The following is a 15,946-nucleotide window of genomic DNA, read 5'->3' as shown; positions in this document are numbered from 1 at the left end:
TAAACTAAAGAAAATACCATCTTAGCACAAACAAATGCCAAATCTTTGCTTATAACTAGGCTTCCATCAATAATAGTATTCTTACATCAGCCTCTGTGCTTAGATTCATTTATATGGGTATGATTATATTTTTGTATATACAAGCAAAGTGTTTTTTAATGTGCCTCATCCTCAAAATCTAAAATCTCTTGAGCAATTCAAGAAACTATGCCCGATACTGCCCAAATGTCTGTATTGCATTAGCTGCCTCTGTATAACAGAAACATCTCTTATCCCTGTAATTCAGCTATTGTGTGGTCAGTGATCCCACACTCTAAGAGTCTTACGGAATTCATCTAGCCCTGCAACCCATTCAATTTTCCCTCTCTATCTTCCTAGTTCTACTGAAGCCAAGATTTCATGGTCTATGTTTAAACACCTCCTCACTGGGAACATCTCTCACCTCTGCCCTAAAAGAGGCAGATTTAGAGAATGTAGCCCTACTGTTGTAAGGCATTCATTGTTTGTGAAGGTGCTAGATTTGTACTCTCCTTAGGAGAATTGAGAATATACTCACTCAAAAATTGTTCTGACCACCACCCAGCTTTATGTTCTTCATAACACTTATCACTGTCTGCAACTGCATCATTTAGTTGTCCTTCGATAGTATAAGCTTCATTAAGAAGGCAATTTTGCATTGCTTCTTGCTGTAACCCCATACCCAGAACAATGCGCAGTGCAGTGTACACTGTCTTGCTCACGGGCATAGGTCCAGCAACCCTCATTAAGCTCATCTCTTTGCCTTCTCCATATTTGCACCACAGTATTGAGCAGCTGATCATTTTTGTTTGTAGGAAGGTCCTTACAAGGACACTGACTAGTTGTCACTTTAAATTCATGAACCCACTGACAGAACTCATATTTTTCTCGACAATGTTACTAGATTTCCCTTGCAAATTGAGCTTTCTCTATTTCTGAGATTTGTTTATATCATCCCTTCCCAAATCTTCACAATCTTCCTGTTCCATTTACCTATGTCTCTAATGATAACCTCACCTTAAACCTCAATGAGAAACAGTTACGTGATTATACAGAAGCTCCCACACCTACCCACCATCACATTCTGCAAACCAACAGCATCTGAATCTGTACTTTCTGTGCATCTTTCACTACAAGAGAAGGAAAGTCCTGCTCTCATTAAAGGCAGATCCTTACCCACATGCTCTGGACCTGATACTCCTATTTTTATCCAGGAATCCACTCCTAGAGTTACCTCCCCTTTCTCTCTCAACTGCAGTTGTATGTTTTCCTTCTGGGCTTGATTCCTTCAACAGCACTCAGATGTACTCTATCTTACAGAGCATGAAACTATAAGAGGGGTGCTAAATATACACCTGTGGAGAGGACAAGTCTTTTTAGTGACTGTAATACTTGATTATTGGAGGAATGATTGGAGGGTGAGAGAGTGTAAACTACAGAAGGAAAAAAATACAACACAAAGAAATGGACACAAGCAAGTTGGTAGTTGCGTTGTGGGAGGGAGTAGAGTGTGATGAGGCTGAACATATATTCCTGGCTGAGGGACTTAGGCTTCATCCAGAAGTCTTGGGGAGCAGAAGTTGCTCTTGGGGAGCAACAGTTTCCCATTGATCAAGGGATCAGTGGGGGCAGATCAGACTTGGAAGCAGGAGACCACTTTTAAGATCGTTATGGTACGCTGGTAAAGCAATGAGAAGGCCTTGGACTAAGGAAGTGGTGATGGTGCTGAAGAGAGAATAGCAGTGATGGTGCTGAAGATAGAATAGCTGTGAGGGATAATAAAAAGATAGAACCAAACGGACAAGGAGATGATGGGTAGGTGTCTAGATTTTAGGTTTGAGTATCTGGGTGAGTGGGGGTACTAATCACTGAGATAGAGAACACGCATGGAGGGAAAGATTTGAATGGTTGGCATGGTTACCCATATGTAAACATGCAAGTGGGCATCCCCAGTGGACAGTTGCGTATATGAGCTGGACTTGGCATAGAGATCTGAGATTGAGGACTGGGCATCTTAAGCAAGGTTATTCTTGCATGGATGTGGTCACCTAGGAGGATAAGAAAAAATAGATCCAGGGATAGTGTGCTGGAGGAGAATAGCATTTTTAGGATGGACCGAGGAAAACCAGGTTAGTAGTGAGGTAATAGGAAGAAAATTGACAGATTCTTTTGTTACGGAAGTCAGAATCAGGAAGAGTTTCAGAAAAGAGCAAATGCAAATATTCATAGTAGCACATGTTCAAATGCACTGAGTAAATGAGGACTGAACAACATCTAGGCTTGTGGATATGAAGGTGGAGGTCAGTGGACGGAACATGTTTCTTGGATTGGCATGAGCAGACGCTGATTTTCTGAGCTTTTAACATAGAAGCAAAGAACTGGGGTGCACAGATCTTACTGCGGGACAACTATAACTGATGCATACGTGTTGGACTGAGCTCTTTAATCAGAGTTACTGTAACTTAGCTTATCTCTATTTTCTGTCACATATGTGACAAGAAACCATATGTGACATAGGATTTTTCTGTCACAAAACCAACATATGTGATGGTTTTGTTTTTGTGCATGTGAGATGAAGACAACTAATTCTTAACCTCCAGATGGTCATTCAGCATTTATTTGCAGTTTGGTGTTAAAATTTTCTTTTTTTTTTAATAGCAGAAAATGTGGGATACAGAAAGATGAAATAAATGTGATCACTAGGGACTCATGTTTTCGTAATATATCTCTCAGAACTCAGCACATTCCTTCCTTTTTTCTCTCTCTTTATTTTTGAATTTAATTTGTATTTTTGACAAAGTATACACACAAAAACCATGTTATCGCTGAACTATAAAGAACCTTAGATGGAATGGATGACCTTTATGTGTGGATCTGCTCATGCTGAAATCTCTGGGAGAGAAATACAAGCCTGGGTCTCCTTTGTTGGCCTTCAGTGCCTTTTTAATCATATGGTACATTTTGATAAGTGTATATCTTAAAACTTAAGCTCAACTGTTTTTTGGACAAATGACAATTTTTTTTAAAAAGGAGTCAGGGGTTCTCTCCATGCTATTACATAAAGTCCCTACCGTGGTTTTATAAATCAAAAATAGCTAATAGGATTTTTCACTGACCTTGCTCTTCATACTTCTACCCCTGCCTTTTCCCAAACATTTCTTCTTTAAACTAAGCATGGTAAATTGTGGCTGAACTAGGGGAACAGAACCACAATGAAAATGCATAAATCTGTAATCACATGCTTATAATTAAAAGAATGTTGAAACCCCAGCTCTTAAATATACAGTCTCTAGTATTGGTAATGCTATACTTAAGAACAAAGAGATGGTGAAAGCAGTGGCTGTTAACTGTGCCAAAGACTGAAAAGCCTAGTAGAAGTGAGTATCTTTCTCAGAAAGGAATACGGAGCAGTACTCTCTACGCAGGGGGAGCATGTTTCATGTTGTACTTCTGTCTTTTTCTGAAAATATGATAAAGACACTTTTTCCAGCAATGAAAACAGGTATGTTTAATTTTTTGGTGTAATCTTCCTTCATTGACCATTTAATGTTGAAAAAGAAGCATGATTGTGTTTTAAGCAAACCACTTTTACCATTATGAATTTGGTGTGATTTGTTGTAGATTTTTAAATTTTGGTGTGATTTTCTGTAGATTTTTAAATTTCCCTTTTGGAGAAAAACCAAAATACTTGCCCTGCTGGTAAATGGCGGGACTTGGTCTGAGCCCTTGCTTAGCCCCTCCCAGTTTTAAGCTTGAATGAGGGCAGGTCTCTGGCTCCTGCCCCTTTCAGCAGGAGCTTCTTGTCTCGTGTGCACGCATGTGCAAGTGTTCCCTGAGACCCAGGACAGAGGCTGCATCCTAAGGGCTGGTTTTACCCTCTTTTCATTGTGTGTATACTCCCCCACCTGCCTGTGAAGCTCTCAGGGTCCTGCCAGCTCTACACATCCCCCACTCTTTTTCTCCTTTCCCTTTATACTGGGGGTTCAGAACTTCCAGCCAGAGCCTCTGCCCTTATACTACCTTGTCCCCCACCCCTGTGTCCCCTGTGCCCCCCAGCCCGCCTCCTGCCTCATGGCTCAGGTGTCCCCATGCTGGTCATGCTGGCCCAGGCTGAAGGAGCAAGCCTGGGAGACTCCCCTGCCTCTGCCACTTTGTGTGGGTAATTGTGCTTTAGGGGAAAGTGGGAGATTCAGTAAATTTCTGGTGTGCGGGTGGGGAGAAAAAAAAGGTCGTAGGATAACAATTATTAAGCCTTAATACGATTTCTGCTGTGCTGAAGAATGAAGCAAAGCCATTTATACTCCATGCAATTTTAGTTTCATGACTCTTTAGGTCAGTAGAGCAGCCATTATTATCCTCATTTTATGACGAAGAAACAAATTCTCAGAAGGCTCATTACTTGACTGAAATACAATAGATGGCAAAGTCATGCTGGAATCAAGATCTTTTAAAGGAGGCTGGAGCAGCATTTTAATTTAAAAATCATTGTAATATAGTAAGAGACCCAGATAGGGCAGTTTTGTGGTGTCAGGTGTTAGAAACCATAAATACAGATGAAATCTCATGTAAGATAATCAATTAAACTCAAAAGTCACTAATAGCCGGACTGCCAAATGAATATACTTTTGTATTAGTGAAACATTCGTGCAGACACCATGAACCAGATGGACAAAGCTCTTTCCCCTATTGTGGTGACAAATGATGATTCCATTTTAAAGGTACCTTTCCTGCCACTCTTAGCATTTGAGAAGCATGAATTTGAAGTGATTCTTCTAGAAAGAAAAATAGTTTATATCACCAGTTCTTTCTGAGGGTTAGATTTCCAGCAGCCACAATCATTCATTATACAACCGTAGATGAGACTTGATCAAAGAGCTTCTGAGGAGTGACGGGGAATCGATTCCATATGGGAGTCCCTAACCACCACCTCCTGCATATTTCCACTCGGATGCTCCCACCGGCACCTCACACTAAATATCTCCACAGTGTGTTCCATGCTGTGTCTTCCGCACCTAGTATGTCACAGACTCCCAATATTTACTTCACCGATGAATGAATGAAGGAATGACTGTCCATTCAACACAAGCGTCTCAGTTCTTCTGCCCCGCTTGTGTTCTCTAACATTGGAAATAGTGCTACCACCCATGTGATTGTCTAAGACAGAAAGCTGGGCCTCATTCTTCATTTCTCTATGAATGAGTGATGGGAATATTTAAATAGTGCATGTATCTGTTATAAAATACAGGACCATAATGGAATGTAAGTCTTCTCACTATTACTGTCCTCTATTTTAACCAACGTTATATTTCATTTCTAGCCTTCCAGAGATAATTTGCATGAATAAGCATGTATGAGCATATATATATACACATACACACACATATGTATGTGTATATATACCACTGTAAGTATATATATATGCACATACATATATGCACACACACGTATATATCTACACACACACATATGTATGTATAGATATACTCATAGTGGTATATATACACATACACATGTATGTGTGTGTAGATATATATGTGTGTGGCATGAGTAGCAGTGTTGCTGTATATGTATATATGTGTATATATGTATGTATGTGTGTATACATATATATGTATACATATATGTACATACATATATATGTATACATATATGTACATATATATATGTATACACACATACATACATATATATACACACACATTTGTATTCATTTAGTTTTTACTAGTGGTTACATGCTCTATATGTCTTTCTGCCTTTTGTCTTTCCATTTCCATTATGAAATATTTTATATTTCTTTGTTTTATATTTTCTATAATATAGAGATAACATTTATGCATGTGTATATGTTTTAGATGCACACATACTTATAACATAAAATCTTGTACTATATTCATTTTATGTTGAACACAAAAATATAACATTTTATTATTCTTACACTATTTATATGAGACAGCCAATTCTCCTCATTTTCTGTAGTCAGGTTTTATAGAGTCACTGTGAACACTGATTTAGCGAATACGGAACCATTGCTCCTATGGGGAAATACAAGGTTAGGTGCCTTCAAGCCTGTGGTCATATTCTTGTCAACTGATTCACTCATAACTTTGTCTTGTGTGTGTTTATGTTTAATGACAGCTTATCTAATATATATTGTTCATTCATTAATGTTGAACTCTTGGCTAGCAACACTGTTACTCGTGCCTTAATGAACTCTACTTAACACATGTATTTCTCCATAAGGTACATCACAGCCATCTTGCACATAGGAACACTAAATAGCAATTGAGCACTCTGCTTGGGGGCCATTTAAAACAGTGAAATTACCAAAAATCCCACAAAGATGTGGAAAATGTGGCACAAAATAGATGGTGACAAGGACACTTTTCACAGTGTAGGAGCTGAAACAAGAAGGCGGAGTGTTACCTTGTAAAACCTCAGCTGGAAACATGCTAATTTATATAACAAAAACAAGCTTGTATTATAGATGTGTATGTATATCTTATAACCTAAATGAGATATAAAGATTTATCCCAATAGCCATATACACCCAGCTCACAGAATAGAATATGATCCATATCTGTCAGTCAGCTCTTCTGTTTATCTTTCCCCAGTCTTATACCTGTGTCCCCTTCAGAGACGACCACTATCCTGAATTTTCTATTTATCATTCCAGTGTTTATTCTTTACAGTTCTGCCAAAAATGTAAATCATAACCAATGCATTGTTTATAATTTTAGGAACTTCGTGTGACTGGAAATATAAGCATAACCTGCTGCAACTTAATTTTTTCTCCACTGAACATGGTTTTTGAAATTCTTTCATGTTTTTGCATGTGGTTCTATCTCATTAATTTTAACTCTATTGTAGGACTATAATAGCACAGATCATCTGTCCTATTCTATCCCTTTTTTTTTTCCTTTGAGACGGAATTTTGCTCTTGTTGCCCAGGCTAGAGTACAATGGTGTGATCTCGGCTCACGGCAACCTCTGCCTCCCTGTTTAAAGCAATTCTCCCACCTCAGCTTCCCAAGTAGCTGGGATTACAGGCATGCGCCACCACATCTGGCTAATTTTGTATTTTTAGTAGAGAGGAGGTTTCTCCATGTTGGTCAGGCTGGTCTCGAACTCCCCACCTCAGGTGATCTGCCTGCCTCGACCTCCCAAAGTGCTGGGATTACAGGCATGAGCCACCAAGACTGGCCCTCTATCTCTTTTTTATTGATTATGGAAACTACTTATATGAACATTTGTGTTCACAATTCCTGATCCACATCCATACTCCCTTTTTGTGTTGCAAACCTAGGAGGTCTGCTGAGGCAGGGGACATGTGAATCTTCAGCCTCGGAGGTAAACCAAAGTGTTTTAAAAATGATGAGTTCTCATCTGCACTTCTATCAGCAGAGTTCCAATTGTGTGAAATCTTTACCAGCACTGAGTTCTTTGATTTTATTTTTTTAGTTGTTTTTGACCCAGTTGGCTCCTTAAAATGGTATTTCATTGAGGTTTTCATCTGCATTTTCTTGATGATTTTTGAGAAATCGTTTGTTTTCACACATTTATAGTTGTTTCCGTTTCTCTGTAATGCCTTTGTGAGTCTTTTGGCTGTTTTTAAATAACTTGTCTTTTACTTATTAAGTTATGAGAACATCTTTATATATTTAGGACATTAAAATGTGGTCAGATAAATTTTCCCAAGCCCCCCTCCCACTTTGGAGCTTGTCTTTTCATTTTTCTTTTACTGACTATTGATTTTAAAAAGTTCTTTATTTCTGTGTAGTGATATCTAGCAACGTTTTTCTTGATGGTGCATAATTTTTGCCTTATTTAAGGAATCCTGTTGGGTGTGGTGGCTCACGCCTGTAATCCCAGCACTTTGGGAAGCTGAGGTGGGTGAATCACGAGCTCAGGAGATCGAGACCATCCTGGCTGACACGGTGAAACCCCCGTCTCTACTAAAAATACAAAAAATAAGCTGGGCATGGTGGCGGATGCCTGTAGTCCCGGCTACTTGGGAGGCTGAGGCAGGAGAATGGCGTGAACCCAGGAGGCAGAGTTTGCAGTGAGCGGAGGTCACGCCACTGCACTCTAGCCTGGGCAACAGAGCGAGACTCCATCTCCAAAAAAAAAAAAAGGAAATCCTTTCCTTCTATAAGTTTGTAAAGATAATGTTCTTTATTTTCCCAAGAAATTTTATAGTTTTGCTTTCACATTTAATCCTTCTGTCTATTTGAAATTCATTTTTATCTATGGTCTGCAATGGAATCACATTTAATTTTATGTCATATGGATATTGCTGTTTTAGTTGTTTAGTGCCGTGTAAGGAATAAGCCATTTTCTCTGTAATATGCTGTACCATTTCTATCATGTAGGAACTTTCCATATATGTATGAGGCTTTCTTGGGTTTTCCCTATACTATTGCATTAGCCTATTTCCATTATTTATCCTTATAACAAAACCTGTTACTATCCTATTTACTGTAAACTTCTAATAAGTCTTGAACTGTGAAAAGGCTAGATTCCCACCTTCTTTAGATTTATGCTTCTCTTGGTAATTTATTCTGCTATATAATTGAATAATTAAGTTGTTAAGTTCCACCAAAAAAATCTATTAGGATTCTGACACAGTTACATAGGCTATAGATCAGACTGAGTAGAACTGATCTATACACACACAGAGTAAAATGATTCGTCAAGCAAATTAACATATTTTATCATTTCACATAGGTACCGTGTGTGCACGCGTGCACACCCTGCGTACTGCTGAATAGATCTCTGGTCATATTTACGCTACATAGCTGCGATTTTGTACCTATCTATGAACATGGTACAGACTAGCATTTATTTATGTTTCCTTTAATATCTGCCTAAAAAGCTTAAAATTTCTTTAAGATTTCCATATGTTTTTGTAGAAATATTCCTTAAGACCTCATTTTGGTTTATATTTTGTGAACTGCATTTACTGTTTTTGAAGATATGTAAAATTCAAATAGCTTACATCTTACAAACTTGTTAAACCCTCTTATTAATTTAACAATTTGAGATTTAAAATTTTTTTTTCTGGAGATATCACTGTGAATAATGATGGTTTTATGTATGTATGTATGTATGTATTTGCTTCCTAGTTTCTTATTTCTTCCTTTTTTCTGGTCATTTTGCACTGTGTTGTACCTTCAGTGTAATATGGACAGAAAGAGTAGGAATGTCATTTCACAAAGAGGCATAATTAGAGGAGTCGAAATAAATATTTTGGCCATCTTTGTAAACAAATTAACACAAACTGATTGGAGGTTTTGTATCATTTCATTTTCCCCCCTACTACTTTCAAGTGATATTCTATATCTTTATTGTTTTAGTGCCTACCTCTGATATACTGATCTAGTTCTTTTTATTGCATAAAGTATACAACACAATGTTTATATATATGTATACACACACGGAGTAAAGTGATTCATCAAGAAAATTAACATATTTTATCATTTCACATAGGTACCGTGAGTGCACGCATGCGCACCCTGCATACTGCTGAATAGATCTCTGGACATATTTACGCTACATAGCTACGATTTTATACCCTTTCACCTCCATCTCCCCACTTCCCTCAACCTCCTGCCATTTGTACTTTTTGTTTCTAGGTATGCAAGTTTTGGGTTTTGTTTTTAGTTGAAATTTCACATATAAGTGAGAACAAGCAATATTTTTCTGTTAACACAATTATTTAACAAAGTCTAAAGTTGCTGTTTTTACTTCCCTCTAAACAAATTCTTAGCATGTTTTAATGCTAATCTTACTATTTAAATGCCATTCCTTTCCATTGTTTTAGTTTCATTTTATATTGTCTGTCACCCCTAAAATATAGAATTATTATTTTATGTATTCATTTTTTATTTAAATGTAACCAATACCATTGTCTTTGCTCACGATTCCTTCATATTATGCCGCCTTCTAAGATTATTTTTCTTCTTTCTCAAGTACACCCTTGAAAAGTTGCTTGGGTGTGAACTCCGGATTGTAAATTCTGATTTTGTCTGTGTGAACATATCTTTATATCAAGCCTGTTTTTTAGCGATAGATTTGCTAATTATAAAATTCTGGGTTCAAAGTAAATTCCTTTCACCGCCTGGAGGCCTCTGATTTCTCTATTCCCTTGTTGCATTGACAACTCTACTTGGGTCCAATTTTTGTTGCTTTGTTTCTAATCTAAATTTTCCCTCAGGATCTTTTATGTTTTTCTGTTTCTCCATATGTTTGTTTTGGCTAATCATCAGCAGGCACTACCAACCAAAACCGTTTTAAAATAAATTCTTGCCTTGCATGTTAGGATCACACATTGGGCGTTTGGGGCCTTATGCAGTGTGGTTGCACATGAGGGGTAAGGCATTCTTATGTGACAGGGTTTCCCCTTCCCCCAGAGCCACTGGTGAGGTGGATGCATTTCCTTAATGCCTAATTTAGTGGGGTGATTCTTTTCAATTTCTTCTTTTAAGATGTCTCTGAGGTTATGTAGGACGATTCGAGGCCTGTTCAAAATTTTCCCATATGGCTCTTAAAACTAAAGTTCTAGGTTGCCGGGTTTAGTGATGCCCCGAGGAAGTGCTGGCTTACACCTCTTTGGAATCCTGCTCCTGTTTGTTTTTATGGCCTCAGAGAATTTTCCTTATTTTCTATCCAACTCAGCCATGCATTCAATATTACTTTACCCCAGCTTTTTTGTGTTCTTTGTTCTGAAGCTTTTTGATATCTATAGTATTGTTGAAATTAGAAGTCTATCTTGTTTTTTTCAATTAAAATATATTTAAAATAAGTGTACATTAGTAAAATGACTTCATAGTATTTCACTATAAAAATGCACCCAAACGTATTTGCTTATTTCCGTACTTACCAACCTTTTTTCTAAAACATTGCTTTCGAAAGCAAAAGATTATAGTAAAAACATGTGTGTAGGTTTCACAGTTAACATTTGGTACTGCACTGTCCAAAACGTTGAGCTGCTGGGTCGAAAGCAGTATTAGGCGTATTCTTGATGCCTCCTTTTCTCCTATGCCTTTGCTATCCTTGCTTTCCTTACCTCATCGTTGTTAAGTCCTACGGCTTTACTCACATGTGTCCACTCCACTCTAATCCCATTGCATCAACCTATCTCAGCCCCAAATCATCACTTTTTTTCCTTAGGCTGACCGTTTCCTAACAGGTCTCACTTTTCCTCATCACTGCCATTCTGTTACCGTATAATCACCAACAACCTGATAGTAACCTTCAGTCTTCTGGAAAAGATTGAATCACGTTAGTATAATAAATTGTTAAAGTGTGTGACTACTCATTACAGTTTATGTATGTTTAAAATACAGAGCTAATATATTTTAAACTGCGTAAAAGATCTAAAATGTATATTTATTTATTTATTTTTGGGAGAAGGAGTCTTGCTCTACTGCCCAGGCTGGAATACAGTGGCGGGATCTCGACTCACTGCAACCTCCACCTCCTGGGTTCAAGCGATTCTCCTGCCTTAGCTTCCTGAGTAGCTGGGATTACAGGCACATGCCACCATGCCCAGCTAATTTTTTTTTTTTTTTTTTTTTTTTTTTTGGCGGAGACGAGGTTTCACCATGTTGGCCAAACTGTTCTTGAACTTCTGACCTCAAGTGATACTCCCGCCTTGGCCTCCCAAAGTGTTGAGATTACAGTCGTGAGCCACTGCCCCGACCTAAAGTGTATTTTTTAAATCTACCTTATTTGCCCTTCATGTTAGATAATACAAAATTAATTGCATATATTTTCATGGTGAAGTCTAAGCTCTCGAAACTTGCTTAGGTTCTGGCTACTTGGATAGGTTCTGCCATGATGAAAAATCCCGACCAAATGGTTATGTTCTTGTAGCTGAACCTCAATTACATTCTTTAGTGACTGACGTGAATCTTCCAGTTTTTTTGAAGAAAAGTCAGCCGAGTTCAAGACTAGCACTTTAAAAATTTTAAGTTTTGTTAAAGCAGTTCTGTTATAATAAAACCCAAGGGTCCATTTGTATGGTTACCTAAGAAATACCAACGTGTTGATTCAGAAGTAAATAGTCAGAAGATATTAAATTGCACCATTTAAAATTATGATGTTTTCTGGTTAATGTTTAAAATCTGTCAGTTTATTAATTTTCTGCTTGACGCATGTTCTGACTACATGTTACTTGGGCATTTGGATCATTAGGGAAATAAGAGTTGAGTGTGTTTGTTGTAGGTTGTCTATGGCCCTGAGTCTACTCTGAAGATAAGCAACACTTGTGAGGCAGAGATGTGTCACACAGTGGAGGGCGTTGGCGTAATTACCCCTCTCTGTTGTGCATGAATAAAATCTAAGTGAAACATTGCTAAACCACGTTAACTTATGAGAAAGGTCAGCCGGGCGTGGTGGCTCACACCTGTAATCCCAGCATTCTGGGAAGCCGAGGTGGGTGAATCACCTGAGGTCAGGAGTTTGAGACCAGCCTGGCCAACATGGTGAAACCCCATCTGTATTAAAAATACAAAAATTAGCTGGGCAAGGTGGTGGGCACCTGTAATCCCAGCTACTTGGGAGGCTGAGGTAGGAGAATTGCTTGAACCTGGGAGGCAGAGGTTGCAGTGAGCCGAGATCGTGCCATTTCACTCTAGCCTGGGTGGCAGAGAGAGACTCCATCTCAAAAAACAAACAAACAAAAACTTATGAGAAAAGTCATCTAACTCATATAGCAAATAGCCTCATTTCATGTGCCAAATCTGACAGATTGATACTGGCTTAATGGAGCTGGGTTTTGAGGATAAATCTGAGATCTTACCTGAATTCTTGGGCTTGAAAGAGTAGCATGAGTAATTAGTGATTTCTGAAATATGATAGGGAAGAAATGAGTAGTAGCAAGTATTTTTCCTCCAATGATTTGTTATTTTTTTCTTTATAAAGTTTCTGCTTATATTTTTACAGGTGGAATACATTATATATTTTGTATATATTTATTAGATATACTTTGTTTACATATAAAAAATAGGTATAAAATCTATAGAGATGTATTGTATATTAAAGGAAAACCAAACCTAAATCACTTTTGGAGGAAGAATTTCTATTTTTTTAAGGAGGTTTTGAAAGCTTGTAGACAGGCATCCCTTGGAGATATTACAGTTTTGGTTCCAGACCACCACAGTAAAGCAATAAAGGAAGTTACATGCATTTTGGGGTTTCCCAGTGTATATAACAGTTACATTTATGCTATACTGTACTCTATTAAGTATGCAGTAGCATTATACATTTTAAAATGATGTACATACCTTAATTTAAAAATATTTTTAAAAATGCTAACAATCAGCCAGGCGCTGTGACTCATGCCTGTAATCCCAGCACTCTGGGAGGCCGAGGTGGATGAATCACAAGGTCAGGAATACGAGAGCAGCCTGACCAACATGGTGAAACCTCGCCTCTACTAAAAAAACAAAAACTAGCCCAGCGTGGTGGTGCACGCCTGTAATCCCAGCTACTCAGGAGGCTGAAGCAGGAGAATCGCTTGAACCCAGGAGGCGCGGAGGGTGCAGTGAGCCAAGATCTCGCCACTGTACTCCAGCCCGGGTGACAGAGTGAGACTCTAGCTCAAAATAAATTAATTAATAATAATAATAAAATGCTAACAATCGTCTTAGCCTTCAGCAAGTTGGGATCTTTTTGCTGGGGGAGGGTCTTGCTTCCACGTCGACGGCTGCTTGCTGACAGGGCAGAGTGGTGTTTGCTGAATCTTGGGGTAGCTGTGGCAGTTTCTGAAAATGAGGCAAAAATGACGTTTGCTGAATCAATTGATTCTTCTTTCACTAAATATTTCTATGTAGCGTGAAAAGCCATTTGATAGCATTTTACCCACAGTAGAACTCATTTTAAAATTGGAATCAATCCTCCCAAACCCCACTGCTGCTTTGTCAACTAAACTTAATTTTCTAAATCTTTTCATGTCATTTCAACAATGTTCACAGTATCTTTAACATGAGTAGATTCCATCTCAAGAAATGACTTCCTTTGGTCATTCAGAAGAAGCAACTCCTCATCCGTTCAAATTTTATCATGAGCAATTTTATCATGAGTGATTTTATCATGAGTAATTTTATCATGAACAATTTGCCACAATTTGGTCACATCCACAGGCTCCACTTCTAATTCTCATTTTCTTGCTGTTTCCACCATTTCTGTAGTTCTTTCCTCTGCTGAAGACTTGAGCCGCTGCAAGTCATCTGTGAGGTTGGGAATCCACTTCTTCCAAACTTCTGTTAATGTTGATATTTTGAACTTTTCTCATAAGTCAAGAATGTTCTTAATGGCATCTAGAATGATGAATCCTTTTAGATGGTTTTCAACTGATTTTGCTTGGATCCACCAGAGGAATCAGTCACTACCTGTGACAGCTATAGCCTTATCAAATATATTTCTTAAATAATAAGACTTCAAAGTTAGAATCACCCCTTGATCTAAATAGAAGTTGCATTAGCAGGCATGAAAACAAAATGAATCTTCTTGTATTAAAAAACATCTCCATCAGAGCTTTTGGGTGCCTAGGTTCATGGTCAATGAGCTGTCATATTTTGAAAAGAATCTTTTTTCTGAGTAATAGGTCTCAGCAGTGGGCCTAAAACACTCAATAAACCATGCTGTAAACAGCTGTGCTGTCATCCAGGCTTTGTTCTTCCATTTATAGAGCACAGGCAGAGTAGATTTAGCATAATTCCTATAGGCTCCAGGATTTTTGAAATGATCAATCAGCACTCACTTCTACTGAAAGTCACTAGCTGCATTAGCCCCTACGAAGACATTCAGCCTGTCCTTTGAAGTTTTGAAGCAGGCATTGACTTCTCTCTAGCTATGAAACTCCTGGATGGCATCTGCTTCTTGTTTTACCTACACTGAAAGTCTCTTGTAGTGTAGCCACCTTCTTCAATTATCTTACCTAGATCTTCTGGATAACTTGCCGCAGCTTCTCCCTCAGCACTTGGTACTTCACCTTGCACTGTTATGTGATGGAGACAGCTTCTTTCTTTAAACTTCATGAACTGACCTCTACTGGCTTCAAGCTTTTCTTCTACAGCTTCCTCGCCTCTCTTAGTCTTCATACAATTGAAGAGAACTAGGGCCTTGCTCTGGACAAGGCACTGGCTTAAGAGAATGTTGTGACTGGTATAATCTAATCGGACCACTAAAAATGTTTCCATCAGCAGTAATGTTGTTTTTGCTTTCTTGTCATTCATTTCTTTACTGAAGTAGCACTTTAAACTTCCCTCAATAGCTTTTCCTTTGTATTAACAACTTGTCTGTCTCAAGCAAGAGAACTAGTTTTCATTCTCTCTCCACTTTGGACGTGCCTAACTCACTAAGCTTAATTATTTCTGACTTTTGATTTAAAGTGAGACATATATAACTCTTTTTTTTTTCACCTGAACACTGAGAGGCCTGTAGGGTTATTAATTATTGCATGGTTATTAATTGGCCTAATTTCAATATTGTAGGGTTATTAATTGGCCTAATTTCAACACTGTTGTATCTCAGGGAATACGGAGGCTGAGAAGAGGAAGAGAGATGATAAACAGCCTTTTGGTGAAGAAGTGAGAACACATACAATATTTATTGATTGTTTGCCATCTTATGTGGGCATAGTTTGTGGTGCCCCAAAACAATTTTAATAAATACGTCAACGATCACTGATCACAGATCACCATAACAGACAAAATAATAATGGGAAAGTTTGAAGTACGGTGAGAATTACCAAAGTGATATGACACAAAGTAAGCACATGATGTTGTAAAAATGGTGCCAATAGCCATTCGACCACAGTTGCCACAGATCTTCAGTTTGTAAAAAAACAAACAAAATAAAAATAAAACAAAAATTATCTACAAAACACAGTAAAGCAAAGCAAAATAAAAGCAGGCATACCTGC

General features: G+C 38.0%; 1 protein-coding gene across 1 annotated transcript in view; it reads left to right on the top strand.

Annotated features, from left to right (window-relative positions):
- The window catches only part of FMN2 (formin 2), a gene marked incomplete at its 5' end in the record, with an annotated part of 438,038 nt that overhangs the window by 300,248 nt on the left and 121,844 nt on the right, over positions 1-15,946 (top strand). The gene's annotated exons all lie outside the window — the stretch shown is intronic.

The sequence above is a fragment of the Mandrillus leucophaeus genome, unplaced genomic scaffold (genome assembly GCF_000951045.1).
Source record: "Mandrillus leucophaeus isolate KB7577 unplaced genomic scaffold, Mleu.le_1.0 Scaffold466, whole genome shotgun sequence".
Classification (NCBI taxonomy): domain Eukaryota; kingdom Metazoa; phylum Chordata; class Mammalia; order Primates; family Cercopithecidae; genus Mandrillus; species Mandrillus leucophaeus.
The sequence above is the reverse complement of the archived record's forward strand: the minus strand, read 5'-3'. Positions and strand labels throughout refer to the sequence as shown.